Source organism: Battus philenor, unplaced genomic scaffold (genome assembly GCF_028537555.1).
Source record: "Battus philenor isolate CCGP_79_NKW_IND1 unplaced genomic scaffold, ilBatPhil1.0.hap1 SCAF_22, whole genome shotgun sequence".
NCBI classification, from domain to species: Eukaryota; Metazoa; Arthropoda; class Insecta; order Lepidoptera; family Papilionidae; genus Battus; species Battus philenor.
The window spans coordinates 2558903-2573673 of NW_027181685.1; the positions used below are offsets into that span (position 1 = coordinate 2558903).

Sequence of the window (14771 nt, forward strand, 5' to 3'; positions counted from 1 at the left end):
CTTTTAAATGTAAATTTACCGTTAGTATACCTAATGTATTTATTTCACATTTATTTTATTTAATACTCTTTATTTCACATGATAGGATTCATTTAAATATTTTTATAATAATATACAAGAAAGTACAATGCGCGGTCTTATCATATAAGGCAATCTCTTACAGATAAGTATATGTATTCAAAAGGTAAAAGTATGAATAATGAGTAGTTAACGTGTACAAAACATACATATATATGAATATAACATAAATATTTATAATAAATAGGGTATAACACAGTAATATATAAAATCATCACTGATTTGGACACTTGCCTCAAAAAGAATACACAGAACAAAAAGAAATGAATTAACTAAAATCAAATTCATAAGATGTCTTGTCATATACATATATATATATATATATATATATATATAAAAAGTACAATGGGCGGTGTTATCATATGGCAATCTCTTACAGATAAATCTCTTACAAACATATATATATATATATATATATATTTATAAATATGCATGTAAGCACATAATATCAAACAGCATCAACAGAACGCCAGCCAGCTGCCGCTATGCACCTAACCAAACGATGAGTTCACCATTACAAATATGAAATGTATCAAACAGAATAAGCACTTTAGGTAACAAGAATTTATGTTAAGTAGCATTTCAGATTATAATATAAAACTGTAATCACGCGGACGAGCTCGAAGATCATCAACTCGCGAGCCCTGTGACTGACGAAGCTGTAACAGCGTCGGAAGGCTAACATTACTGACATTTAACTAAAACTAGAGTGAAACGCAAATTAAATTCGTATTAAATACATAGTAACCATTTTTAAACGGTTTTATTTAGTTCGACCCGTACGGAATTTATCTGGATCAAAATTAGAAATTGAAATTTAAGCACCTTCCCGTTGTCAGATTGATCTGAAATTTGGTACACACATTTAATTTAGATGACAATACAATATAATAAAATCAATAACATTATAAATCTAGGATGGCCGCCGATACAAAATGACAGATTACGTATTTTTCCTTAACCCCCTCAATATGGGTATCAAATGAAAGGGCTACACTAGTAAAACACGATGATTATGTCAAAATTTAAAATTCAAGAAGGACGCCGTTCCAATATGGCGAACTAGGTACATATTTTTCTACAACCACCACAATATGGGTATCAAAAAACCGTTTAACTTAAAAGTTTTTTAAATGTATTTATTTAAATTAGCTTTTTAGAAACACAACTATAAAATTATTTTATCAGGTTTTTTGCTAACCTGTATTCCTATTCCTAACCTTACACTCCTAACGACAATAAACACAATCTAAGAAGTATATAAACACAATTTAAAATGTATAAATTCTATAATAAAGCAAGAGAAAAAATTATGAACTTAATACGCAAAATGCCTGTAGTTATTCATTGAGAGAAGGCGACGTAAGGGATGCGAGGTATATTTCAAAGAATGAAATATAATGCAAGAAATTGTGACGAACAAAGGAGGAATGAATGGATGACATTAAGATGGAAGAAATAAGAGTATGGAAACAAGAAAATTTAGTCTTTAAATTAATTTTGTGACTTTTATTCCCTGTGTACCCAGGACAGAGAAAATACGAGATAAAAAAATAAAAAAAGTTTATAAGTGCTACCGAAACCGGTGTACCGCGTATGTTGGTGGCGAAACGGGAGTGAATATCGACCGATCCATTCCCTCAGTCCTTTTCTTCCACGGCCCCCACCTCGCCAAACTTTCCTACAGCGTGGTACAGCTGTTTTGGTAGCACAATAGTAATACGAGTAAATACAGTCACAACCGAATATCCTAACCACGTTGGTTTATTTTAATAAAAATACAATTGACAAAGTATAATTTATTTTCATAATATAAACGTACCAGAAAAATGTATACTAAAATATAATTATAAAACATAAAAATATACAAATAAGTTAACGAAATATATTCCTATTTTTTATTTCGATGCAGTTTATTTTTATCCATGACACCTTTGCCCGTTTCTCTAATGGTTTCTTCGGCGATCGCTTGCAGAGGATTAATAAGGTGATCGCCGTACAAAATAATTTCAGCGCGACATCGCTGCAGAGCCTCTAAAGCCTTGCTCATACAGCCTTCTAAAGCGTCGCCACCTTTGACAAGGAACGTGCATATTTTCATAGCCTCCACTGTAGAGTAGCTTCCACCTTCATACATAAAACTTAGACTTGTCATGAACTCTACATTTGAGACTCTAGCTAATTGGATTCGATTGGAAATAACCTTTTTGGTGAAGTCAACGACTGAAAGTATACTTTCGTCGAATAGTCGCTTATGATTTGATAGTCGAAGAGCGTAACTCATCATTTTAAGTCTCTTTAATTCATCCTTAACATCCGGCGCTTTAAGCTCATTCATAGCCGTTTCGATACCCGTAACCCAATGAGTTATTGGGTAGAGACCAGGTGAATCTATCGTTGTGAATTGAGATACTTCTAATGGTAAATTACTAGTCAATTTACTTATAGCTCCAATGTGTGATTTTAAATACGCTTCGTGTTTCATTATTTGATCTAAACGCATATCCCGAACCGCAGCTATACGTTCTTTTCTCACTTCGATCGACATAATCTTCAAAGAAAGCCGTTTGGTTAGCGACAACGATCTTTCACTCACCCACATGCGTACTTGTAACTCGAGTTTTTCTGGAATTAATTTTAGGTTGTATCGAAATGTTTCCAGAAATCCGTTTCTCCAATTGCAAAGTGCTATTTCTTGGAAATCCGTCTGAAATATTTCACGCATTAACGCTGTTTTTATATTGCAACTTGAGATACGGGGTCGTGCCCCGTGTGGATAGTCATCATTTGAATACGTAAAATCTGATATTGGATGCTTAGACATAAATAGATCGAATTCCGCTTGCACTGTATTTTTTAAAGGTGTATTTAGATTTGTGAATTCGTTTAGGCGTTCCACTTCTGCGTTGCTGTGTTGTATATATTCATCTGTTTTTTGTTTAAGCATTGTGACAAGTATATCGTAGCATTGATTCAATTTGGTGACATCGTTCGCCGTCGCCAAATGCTCCAAGGCTATATTGAAGGCGATCTCGTTGGAGAGCTCCAGTGTATCGTGTCTACTGATTAGTTCCTCAACCGCTGCCAGGGTGAGTTTTTGAGCTAGAGCCAACCGAATCATATGAGTGTCCCAAAGGTGAGACGCTTCGTGTAATAGCGTATACGTATTCTTCAGTTCCTTACCTATCGACGCCAAACTCTTTCGTATCATTTTAATACATTCAGATAATTCGGTCAAGTATTCACTACAACCAATCGTCCATCGAACATTTATACTTGAAAGTTGGTTTATCGTTTCCTCGAGTTTAAACTCTAGTATCGATATTTCATTCTTACAACAAACTTTCTTTTGTATATACTTTTGATCGCCAATTCGACTATACAAATGTTTCAGTTTACCGAAAAAATCTTTATATAAGTTCGTGATTGCTTTCCGATAATCCTCTGATAGTCTCGTTATAGCTGCTTCTAGTTCGTTAGTGTTTGTTTGTGTTTGTTTATTTTCGTATTTCTTTGTAGAGACAGATCTCGGTCTTTTTGATATGAAGCGGTTATTATTAGGGCAATGTAGAGCGCTACGACCGCGTTGACTTAAGACAATTCCGAGGCATAATTGATTAATTATCGAACGAGCTTTCGTCTGACGTTGATTTGCCTGATTTCGTAAATTTATTTCTAATTCATGGTACGCAGAGCAATTACTTAATAACTGCTGATTTATTTCATAAATTTTATCATCGTTTTCTTTCACTAAAGCTTTTGGAGAGACGTGTCCTATTTCCACCAATCTCCGGAAGTTATCGTGAAAGATTTTTCTTAAACCATCTGCTCGTTCTTTTTCTAATTTCAGAGCCTCCTCTTTAAAATTACTGATGTCTTTTAGTCTTAATTTAATTAGTCTATCAATATCCTTTAGAGCATCTTCGCGAGCTTTATCAGATAGTTTAGTTTCAATTGAATCAAGTGCTTTAATAACACAATCTATGTCACATTGGTTATTTTTGATATGACAAAGAAGCGTCTCTGCTAAAAAACGTATTTTCGATTCAATTTCATTGTTAACTTCCTTTGCACGGTCTTCCAAATCGTTTAAGGCATTAACATGGCTTTCCTCTCTTTCCTGAAGATATTTATCAAGGATGGTACCGCCCTTTTTCGGGATCCAGGAACAAGGCAAAACAGCCACTGCAGCATCATCTTCTGTCCAACCAGTTACAGAGACTTTCACTTTCCGTTTTCGAGCACAGAGGCATTTATATTTCTTTCTTCTAATAAAATTGCAATTTTTTCCAAACATAATTGTAAATATATAGCAAATATAAATGATATAAAAAATTCAAAAACATGTCAATCTGCAGTTGTCAAGGGCAACAAAATAATGTGACAGAAAATTGTTCATTCCAGTGTAATGTGACCATATTAAACCATAGACTTAACTGGTATTATCTGTATAAATAATAAATCTCTAAATGTTTTGCTAAACTCAAAACAACTTTTTCAATTCGGCAACTTTCATATATATTTTCATTAAAACACGCGGAAAGTTCTCAAGAGAAAAATTGAAAAAATTGCGAGGGAAATCATAAAAACTACTCTTTTCACACATAAACCACAGAACTGAATTAAATTTACCGTCAAATATTTAACGCCAATCAAAACCAATTTCGTATAATAGTATTGTAAAATGACGCAAACTTTGAAGAATCCGAAACCATTAAATAGATTATGACAGCTGGCAATAATTTTGACATCTGTCATGTTTATTTTAGAATTCGTTCTGTTACAATAAAACTAGCATGAAGTTAACTTTGACGTTTCATAAAATACTTTGTGAATCCTGCACGATTAAAGTCATTTAATATGACATAAGTGAAGTGAATCTATTACAACTAGCATTACATTGAAAATATATTATATATACATAGTGTGGCGTTTCGCTTATTTTTACGGTTGGCAACACTGACAACACCAGAAGTGAAGTACGTTAGTCTATGTCAAGACTTGAAATACTACTTCTAACAATATACGCATATATCTGCATTATTGTCGCCACCTTTCTCACTACATATTCTGCTTGGGGACAAGTTATCCTATATTATAGTAGTCTTGCATAAAATATATATTTTTTTAAGTAATCATTGTTTTTTAACAAATTAATTACATAAATAGTGAGATAACTCTCAGGTTCTATTTATAATTTTTAATTTAATTCATCTTCATTTCAGCCGAAGGCCTCTCATCATCCAAAGATCGCAATCGACCTATCCTGCACTGCCTGCATCTAGTGACTTCCCGCGACTTTAATTATATCAACACTCCACCTAGTGAGGGGGGGGGGGGCTACTTATACCGCGTCTACCGGCTCGTGGTCACCAATCGAGAATCTTTCGGTCTAAACGGCCATCGGTTTCACGAGCAATGTGTTCCGCTCACTGCCATTTCAAATGAGCAATTCTTCGACCTACGTCGGAGAATTTAGTTCTTCTGTTTATTAGATTACGAAATGCTTATTATCTATATTAATATTAACTAAAATTTACAATTATACTGTAAAAAAATTGAAAAAATCTTGTGCGGTGCTAGCCCAGCGATAAGGACTGCGACTTGCGATTGTAGGTAGCGGGTTCTATTCACGGGACAGTCTTATATATAATTCACAATTTGTACATTAATAATATAAGACTGCTACTGCTCCTAATCAAATTTCTTGACCATGGGCAACAGCGACCTTTGCGTACCATAATACCACAAAGTGAAATCGCCAACTCTCCTGCCAAGCGCGGCGATTATGGTTCAGTTTAAAGTAGGCCTTACAGTGGGAGTCTATGGACCGGAACGACGACGATATTGTGTAACTGATTTTTAACCCTTTCGCTGCGAACAGCGCCTTTTGGCGCTCGAGTATAGACACTTTTTCTCAGTGAACAGCGCCTTCAGGCGCTCGGCTACAAACGTTTTCACTCGACGAACAGCGTGCATTTGTTTTACATTGTCGTGTTAATAATTGCATTATCATGGTCACTAATTTGTATGTTACCAACGCGATAGCTGCATACGCTTCCTGTACGGATATCTTATAACCGAATAAAAACCAAAAACATCAATTTTGTGCCTATAATGGACAAACGGTTGAGAGAGTAATTCATTTTTAGGCGCTTCGCATCGAAAGGGTTATTATATAAGTATATTAAAGTTTAATGAATTGCTCTATTACTGTATAAACGATATTGTAAGATTGACCACAAAAATATGAATTTTCTTTTTAATTTTTATTTGGTTCTTCTCAGATCTGGGCGCCTTTGGAACCCTAGTAGCTTTAAGTTGAAAAATCACTTTGGTCTCTACTTTCATTCATTCTCATGATGTACATAAAACTGTAAATAATTCGTGTGGATAATAATAAATAAATAAATATTTTTATATAAAAATAAGTCTATCCGGGGAGTACCTTTATATACAATCAATTTATATAAATCGGGAAACTTGAATGTTTTAAAATTAAAAAAAATTGTTAATAATTATAAAGCATATTTAGTATTATTAAAATCGTATCGCTTTTTGTTATAATAATAACGTAATTATGACGTAAGCATGAAGTCATTTCGCATTATTTTCAAAGCCTTAAAAGTGAAAATCCTTCAGTGAGTTAAAAACATGACCCGGAAAATGAAGCGTCGCACTTTAGCTTGCTCGTGAAAAGTTTACAGCTGAAGAACGCTCTGAGTGATGTTTCGCATAATGGAATTATATTGCGATTATAGAACGAAATGATATTAATATTTTTTTAGTCATTTACTGTACATGCTTCACTTACGAGGAAGATGTTATATGTTGCTTCAGAATTGCCAAATTTCTTTTTAAAAGGTTAGTAAACTTGAATTGCGTCTCATATGTGTGTATGTAAATATTAGAAAATGTGATGATCTGAAGAAGGAAAGGGATAAAAGAGTATGGAAATAAAAATTAGATAAAAGTCTTTGTCCTAAAAAATAAGGCAACGAGAGGGCTCAAAAAAAAAACGCGTTCTGAATAACAGGGAAAATCGATTTCCACTCCATATAGCTATCTGGCATCTCAATACGGTAACATTCAATGTGATGTACCAGCCCGAGCCGAGGTTCTTGTGGGAGCCTGTAAGCAAGGGCTAAGTTACTCGAATTTTAGACTAAATGCCTTCCACGTTTTGCTCTCCGCGAATCTGTAAATGCTGGTAAAGTAACAGCGTAAATACAAGCCAAAAAAAACCTTATGCAATATAACACAACTGCCGTCACACTTTCATGCGATTTTGTTGCAGGGTGGTGGCTGACGTAATTAGGCATAACAAAACCGAGTAGACGGAAGTGTGGCGAGGAATGGGAGGCGATGCGTGAATGTAATGTGGGTGAATGCTGTGAGATTTACAGAAAAGATGAAGGATGAAAGAGAATAGAGGAATATGTTCCTTCCTATTTTTACTCTCTTTCGTAACAATTTCTCTCTTTATTCCCTAATTCCTGTCCCGAAAACTAGGAGGAGGAAGGAGTGTTTATATATACCGTCATATATATTTTACCGTATTTATTATAATATATGTTATGTAAATATGTATGTATGTTTGTATATTTGTAAGTTTTGTAGGCATTAACTACCTGTCAACATCTATTTTTTCCATACTATGATTGTACTTTTTTCTTCATTATCATTAAACTAAATATAAATATGTATTTAGATAAATATATATACATATATATATATATATATATATATATATATATATATATACATACATTGTCATATGATGACATAAAAACAATAACATATTGTGTGTGTAAATAAATATTCACACAAAATATATACAGGTTACTTATAAAGTATACATTCGCATTATATTTATTTTTAATTTCTCAAAAATAAAATTTTGGGAACGCATTTTACATTTTTACTCATATTGCACTTGTGCAAAATTAGATATACAGTTAATCCTTATTTTTCGCTCACGCCATTGCTTAAAAATGACATTACCGAATACACATCTTTTTTATTTTAAAAAAAATTGTAGACGATATATAAAAAAAATTGAAATCACGCAAATTAAAAATTAATAAATAATAAAAATTCATAAATTAAAATTACCCAAAAATGATGATCACAAAACGTATTTATTTCACATTGCATGAGATAGACAAATGACTCCTGACAGTACAGTCTATCAAAACAGAAGAAAATAGAAATAAACGTATACATTGAATATAACCATGCAATTTACGACACCGCAAAAGTAGATCACTGGCACGGCGTCAAATTGACTTCCACAGCCAGAAGCGAACTGCCAAAAAATGTTTATCCATGTCAAAGACGCCATTAAACGGCTCATAGCCAAATATCTCTTCACTTAAGACATCTTCACACAAAAATACTTTTAAGCGAAAAGTAATTTTCAACGGTAATTTGTTTCAACCTTTGTATTCATTTTCCTTGACATTAAAGCATACATTTATTCCTTCGAACAGTCTTTACTACGTATTTTCTTAAATTCAAAACATTAATATAACAAATGTTCGAACATATATGTGTGTTTATATATATATATATATATATATATAAATGTTTGTTCGAATCGAACCTGCTGCCTATGATTGCAAGGCTCTGTAGTCTATGTATGTACGTATATATATGTATATATATATATATATATATATATATATAGACTAGCTGATCCGCAAACGTTGTTTTGCAAAAAAAAAATAAAGTTTTAATTGACAAATAAAAAATAAGGGTTGATCGTAGAGGGGTGAAAATTTATGGTTGTATGTATTCTTGTATGCTGTATCATAAAAAAATAAAAACAAAAAATTTCGTTAAAAAAATTAAAAAAATTTTTAAGTGTGAACAACCTTTATCACTTAGGGGTATAGAAAATAGATAGTAGCCGATTCTCAGACCTACTGAATACGCATATTAAATTTGGTAAAAATCAGTCAAGCCGTTTCAGAGTAGTTCAAGTTCGAACACCGTGACACGAGAATTTTATATATTATAATCATAGGTAGCAGGTTCGATTCCCGGGATACAATCTTATATAATTCACAACTTGTACGTTAACTATATAGGATTGCCATTGTTCACAAACAAGTTATCCAGAGGATGAGCAGCAGCGTTTTCTGCGTACAATACTATCACGCTGCGATCGCCAACCCGCCCGCCAAGCGTGGCGATTGTGGTATATCCCCTCATAGATACCTTTGGGGGAGAACTATGGCTTGCAGTGGGCGGTTATGGGCTGAAACGAGGTACACAAACTACTATGAGATTATGAATATTGATTGTTGATTGATTCTATTGAAAAGAACCTGGTGTAAAATTTATTAATTACTCTTACAATAATTTTACATTTTTTTCCGTTATACATCTTCTATTTATCACTACAATCATAATAATACTAATCTTAGGCGTATCTCTTATACAATCTTTAGTACAATAATATTCCTTATTAATCAATCTTGCACTAACAGTGTTTCCGAATTTGGGAGCCCACACCCCACAGGAGGGCAATTTAATTATTAAACTCGACACGTATTCAGCTCGTTAGCTTTAATATAAAAAATATATAAGTAAGAAAAAACCAATATTTAGCCACTGCCGCACATGCAGTGGTAGTCGTGCAACAAAGAGCACCGCCCGCCAGCCCGCTGATAAATGCGCATGCGGCAAACAATGCGAATTACACAACTGCCACTGGTAAATCACTAAACAATCAATAACTCAACTCAATGAGTGATTAGCATGTCACTGCATGTGCGGAAGTGGCTAAATATTGGTCCTTTTCTTACTTAGGACGGACTTCCGCAAAATAACGCCTGATTCCATTAAATAAATAAATACATTTAAAAAACTTTTAAATTAAACGGTTTTTTGATACCCATATTGTGGCGGTTGTTGAAAAATATGTACCTAGTCCGCCATATTGAAACGGCGTCCACCTTGAATTTTAAATTTTGACATAATCATCGTGTTTTACTAGTGTAGCCCTTTCATTTGATACCCATATTAAGGGGGTTAAGGAAAATACGTAATCCGCCATTTTGTATCAGCGGCCATCTTAGATTTATAATGTTACTGATTTTATTATATTATATTGCCATCTAAATTAAATGTGTGTACCAAATTTCAGATCAATCTGACAACGGGGAGGTGCTTAAATTTCAATTTCTAATTTTGACCCCAATAAATAAACAAATAAATTCGGTACGGGTCGAACTAAATAAAACCGTTTAAAAATATATATTTTACATAGCAGTGAAAGAATAGAAAGGCTATGGTGGGGCATGACAGAGGTTTCAAAACACTGCCATAACAAAAACACCACTAATCGTTAAAGAAAACTTACTTGATTTTTGACGTGACACTATCACTTACATCATCAATATCGAGAATAAGTCACTTGCCATCATAGATATTTGACAGCAAATTCATGATGGCTTTAGAGTTCCCTATATTTAATTAAATAAAATAAATAGCTACAAATATTTTTTATATAAAAATGACCTCCTTTTTGGGGACCTCTGGTTCGTCTCTGCCATGTGCGGAACATGACGTTAAAACTAGATTAAACCATTTTTTAATTTTATTCTTTTATTTCACTTTCACGTTTCACCCTTCACAATTTATTTCTTTCTTCACATTCAAATCGTTCCTTCTCTCATTTTGGTTTCTTGATCACAGTTTGTTAGATTGTCACAGTTTTAACTCAATTTTATTTACAACTTACTATTCCTCGTTAATTTTATTTCTTGTTATATTTTTATACAATTATACTAGTAGCTATTTTATTATCTTCTCTTATTTACTAAACCTATATTGCTATAATCATGCCTAGCTTGCGATGTTGATCGACTCTCTATGACTTACTTTTGAGTTCCTTTATTTTGTTTAATATCCTTTATTGTACACGTTAAGATACATTTAATAAGTTTCACAACAATATACAAAAAAGTACAATGGGCGGTCTTATCACACAAGGCAATCTCTTACAGACAAGCATATTATGCAAAAGGTAAAAGTACTAATACTGAGTAGTTTACGTGCACAAAAAATACATATATACAAACAAACGAACATAAACATACATAGACATACATACTAAAACATACGTATATAACATATATACTTATAATAGATAAGGTTTAATAAATATTATAAATATAATACAGTAATAAATAAAAACATCTAACTGACTTCGATCAGTATTGGTTCGATCGCACTTGCCTCAGAAAGAAACAGAAGAAGAAAAATAAATGAAATAACCTTTTCTATTGTATATTGTACTACTTTTTTTGGAGAGTCCTAGGAATACAAGACGATATTTATATGTAGCCCATGTGGGAGATGATGCTGCTTTCTTCGATCCACTTCCCCATCTCGACCTCGGGTGTCGGCCCGTTTTTTGGGCTTCTCGTTCCCTTTTTGTCATGGGCGGACAAGGACAACATTTATCTTTTGTCTTTCTTAGTATCTTACGCTCATCTTTCTGTAACACGCCACAATTTCTATCATACCTATCCATACTTTGTTTTCTTTTTCTTACTTCGCCTTCACTTCCTGTGTACTACTATTGTATACATTTAATTTTATTTAATTCTTAATACTTTACTTCTGTTTTAGTTTACTTTCCAGTTTTTACTTAGCATTGTTTCGTAACCTTATATATACGACTGAACACAGCAATTGAATAAAAGGAAAATGTGCTCATAAGATACATTTTCTTTTCAAAAAACCTTCTACTTGGACAAAGGCAAACATTAAGATATAAAATATTCAATACCAGTAATATCATATAATACTTTTAAAACCTTTACGTGCGTTCAAGAGTTTCATGACGGTCGGTAATGTGATTTGGTCTTATATACAGGTTGATTGGAAAAAAGTCAAGCCTTAATTTTTTCAAAGCCTTAAATTTGCTAGATGGAACAAATTATTTACAATTCATTGGTATGAGAATTGATAGAAACCATAATGATAAAGTAATATGAAAAAGTTTTCATAATTCCTATTGCTATATATTAAAATTAGTTTATATTTACTATATGTCTCTATAGACGTTGTACTGCCCAAAGGTATTGCATTACAACAACAAAAATAATGTAACATATTTCAAAGTGATCACTTTATATAGAAGTGAAAATAGGTGAAAAATCTTTAAAGCTTTTTACCTAAAACCAGTCACCCTGTATATTAGAGTTGCCTGGATAAGTATCGTCTCGGTGTCTAAAAATAAATCCTATACAACCTTTGTTATATTCTCAGAAACTTTTAAAGGTAGAAGGATTTAAAGATAAAAGGAAAGATTGAAAGCATGTGCGCATATTATTCAATACGTAAGTACGTATTATTTAATATTTTTAGCCAAACCTTGATCCCATTGTTCGTTTTTAGTTTCACGAAATATTTTCTTTTACAATTTGTAATAATTTGGATAGACTTGTTTGTTAAGTGTCGAAACATTACTCAGAAACTGACTTTCCAAACTGAACAAGGCAAGGGCCTGTCGGAAAGAAAATTCACAGCGAAGTTGCCGGAATCTCACGTCAGAGTAAACGACCACAGAAAGGGGAGGGATATAAAGCTTAATTGAAACAAATGTAAAACAAAAGTATGTAAATAAACAGAAATAAAATACTAATGTATAATGAGAGAGGAATGGAAGGTGACAGAGCGAAAGAGAATGAAAGAAGAAATGTGGAATGAACACGGAATGAAAGATCGTAGGATGCATAAATGAAGAGAGCGAAAATTAAAAAAAAAAAGATTGTGAAAAATTAAATAAATGAGAACAAAAGTCCCTGTCCCACACCAGATAGGGGGTACGAGAGGCTCCCAATAGCGGGGGCCATTTAAAAAAAAAGAAAGGGGAGGGAGGTTTAGGTTAGGGGTTGCGACTATCCTGGTGTGTATTAAATCGTCAAAAATATAGATCTTAACAAACCAGACCAGATTAAAGTAAAAATAAAAAATAAAAATATATAATTGCTAGTGCTCTGGAGGGAAGACGAAGGAAGATAGGCGATGTACGATAGGTAACAAGATATAGAAAGGATTGGAAAAGAATGAGAAAGACAATAGAAAAAAGAAAGAAACATCTTAACAAGGACAAAAGCGGAGTGTGAAAATAATAAAAAAGTTTTAAAAAATTCATTATCAACAATATCTCTGCTTACGCATGTTAGGCGAGCACAAGAGGTCCCCAAAAACCAAGGCTATATTGCAATCATTAAAGATATTTAAGACGAACACAAAATTCATAAACTTCAGACACTATACAATGAAGTCAATAAGGAAAAATACATTCGCATATATACGCGCACATTCCACGCTCAAGGATTTATGTCAAGGACTTTAATGTAAGCCTGAAAAATATTTCGACACTCGAAAGAAATGAAAGCTTTTTATGTAGGCCTATTCACGCTTCTTCACATCACAGGGAAAAAAGTACTGAAGGATGTTTATATTACTTTTACTCCTCCTTTTTGATATCATGTTTAGATATTATTAACTTTGTTTTTTACTTTAATTGTACAATAGTCCAATGGAATGCGAGATAGTCAGCAACCAGGTAGATCACGGTCTGGTTAACATCCGGTTCACAGAAGCACGAGGGGTCCTCCCTGAGCTTGAACCAGTGAAGGTACTCAAAGGACGCCCCGTGCCCCGTGAAGAGTTGGACCAAGACCGCGTCCATCTTGATACTGCGGAACACACTATAGGCTGCGATGGCGTCCGCGAAGAATTTCCGTCGATGCCATCGTACCTTCCACCATTTACATTAATTATAGTAACTATTTTGTAAAAGAGGGCGTTAAATTCTTGTATTTGTAAACACACCGGCAATTAAACTTCTTAAAAGACTCAGACCATCGATTTCTCAAACCCGCAAAATAAGTATTTAGTATGAAATATTCCTACGTTCCTATAACTTCACTAAACTTGGTATAACTTCGTAGAGAAGTTTCAAATCCCGCGTCCAAACTTAACAGAAGTTACTTGTAGCAATGCTACCGACTTAACATTATTACTTTGATCATTTATTCATATTGTTGTTGATAATAACTTTATATCATTGTACTGAAGTTGTGTACCTTCAGTACAATACGTACACAAATGATTTAAGAAGAAAATAAATTAATAAATATAAATGTCTTCTACCAAAATTAAAAATGGCTCTAACAATGAATGTGTCTTTCTGTCTGTATACTTGCATTTTATAGATACAAAAACCATACATATGACAGCAATTTAGTAAAGATTTCGATACTACTCTTCAGCTATTATTATTATTTCAGTTCTTTTATGTGTATATATTGACTATTCTTTTGGCCATAACCATCCAGTATTTTTTACTGTTTAATTCTTTTATTATTTTTCTTACTCCACCAGATTTTGCCTTATATTTCTTCATTTTGTTTTACATAAAAACAATAGATAATTTCATTATCTCTCTTGATTTATTTTTTTCCTGACTTCTGACATTTGGGGACAATTAGTTTTCTTTTATTTTCTAATAATTCTTTTCTTTCTTGTAGGCTTTCTTAGAGGTAATAACAACACGAAGTCAGAAATAGAAGTGTGTATATTCATCAAGCTTATACTATATTTATACCGATTTAAAACTATTAAAAAAAGTTCAACCAATAAAAACCGTCATCCAATCTCTTTTG

The 14771-nt window shown here is 33.0% G+C and overlaps 1 protein-coding gene across 1 annotated transcript in view; it reads right to left on the reverse strand.

The window, feature by feature from the left end:
- Positions 1-14771, reverse strand: part of Mtmr6 (Myotubularin related protein 6) — an 82110-nt gene that overhangs the window by 21476 nt on the left and 45863 nt on the right. The gene's annotated exons all lie outside the window — the stretch shown is intronic.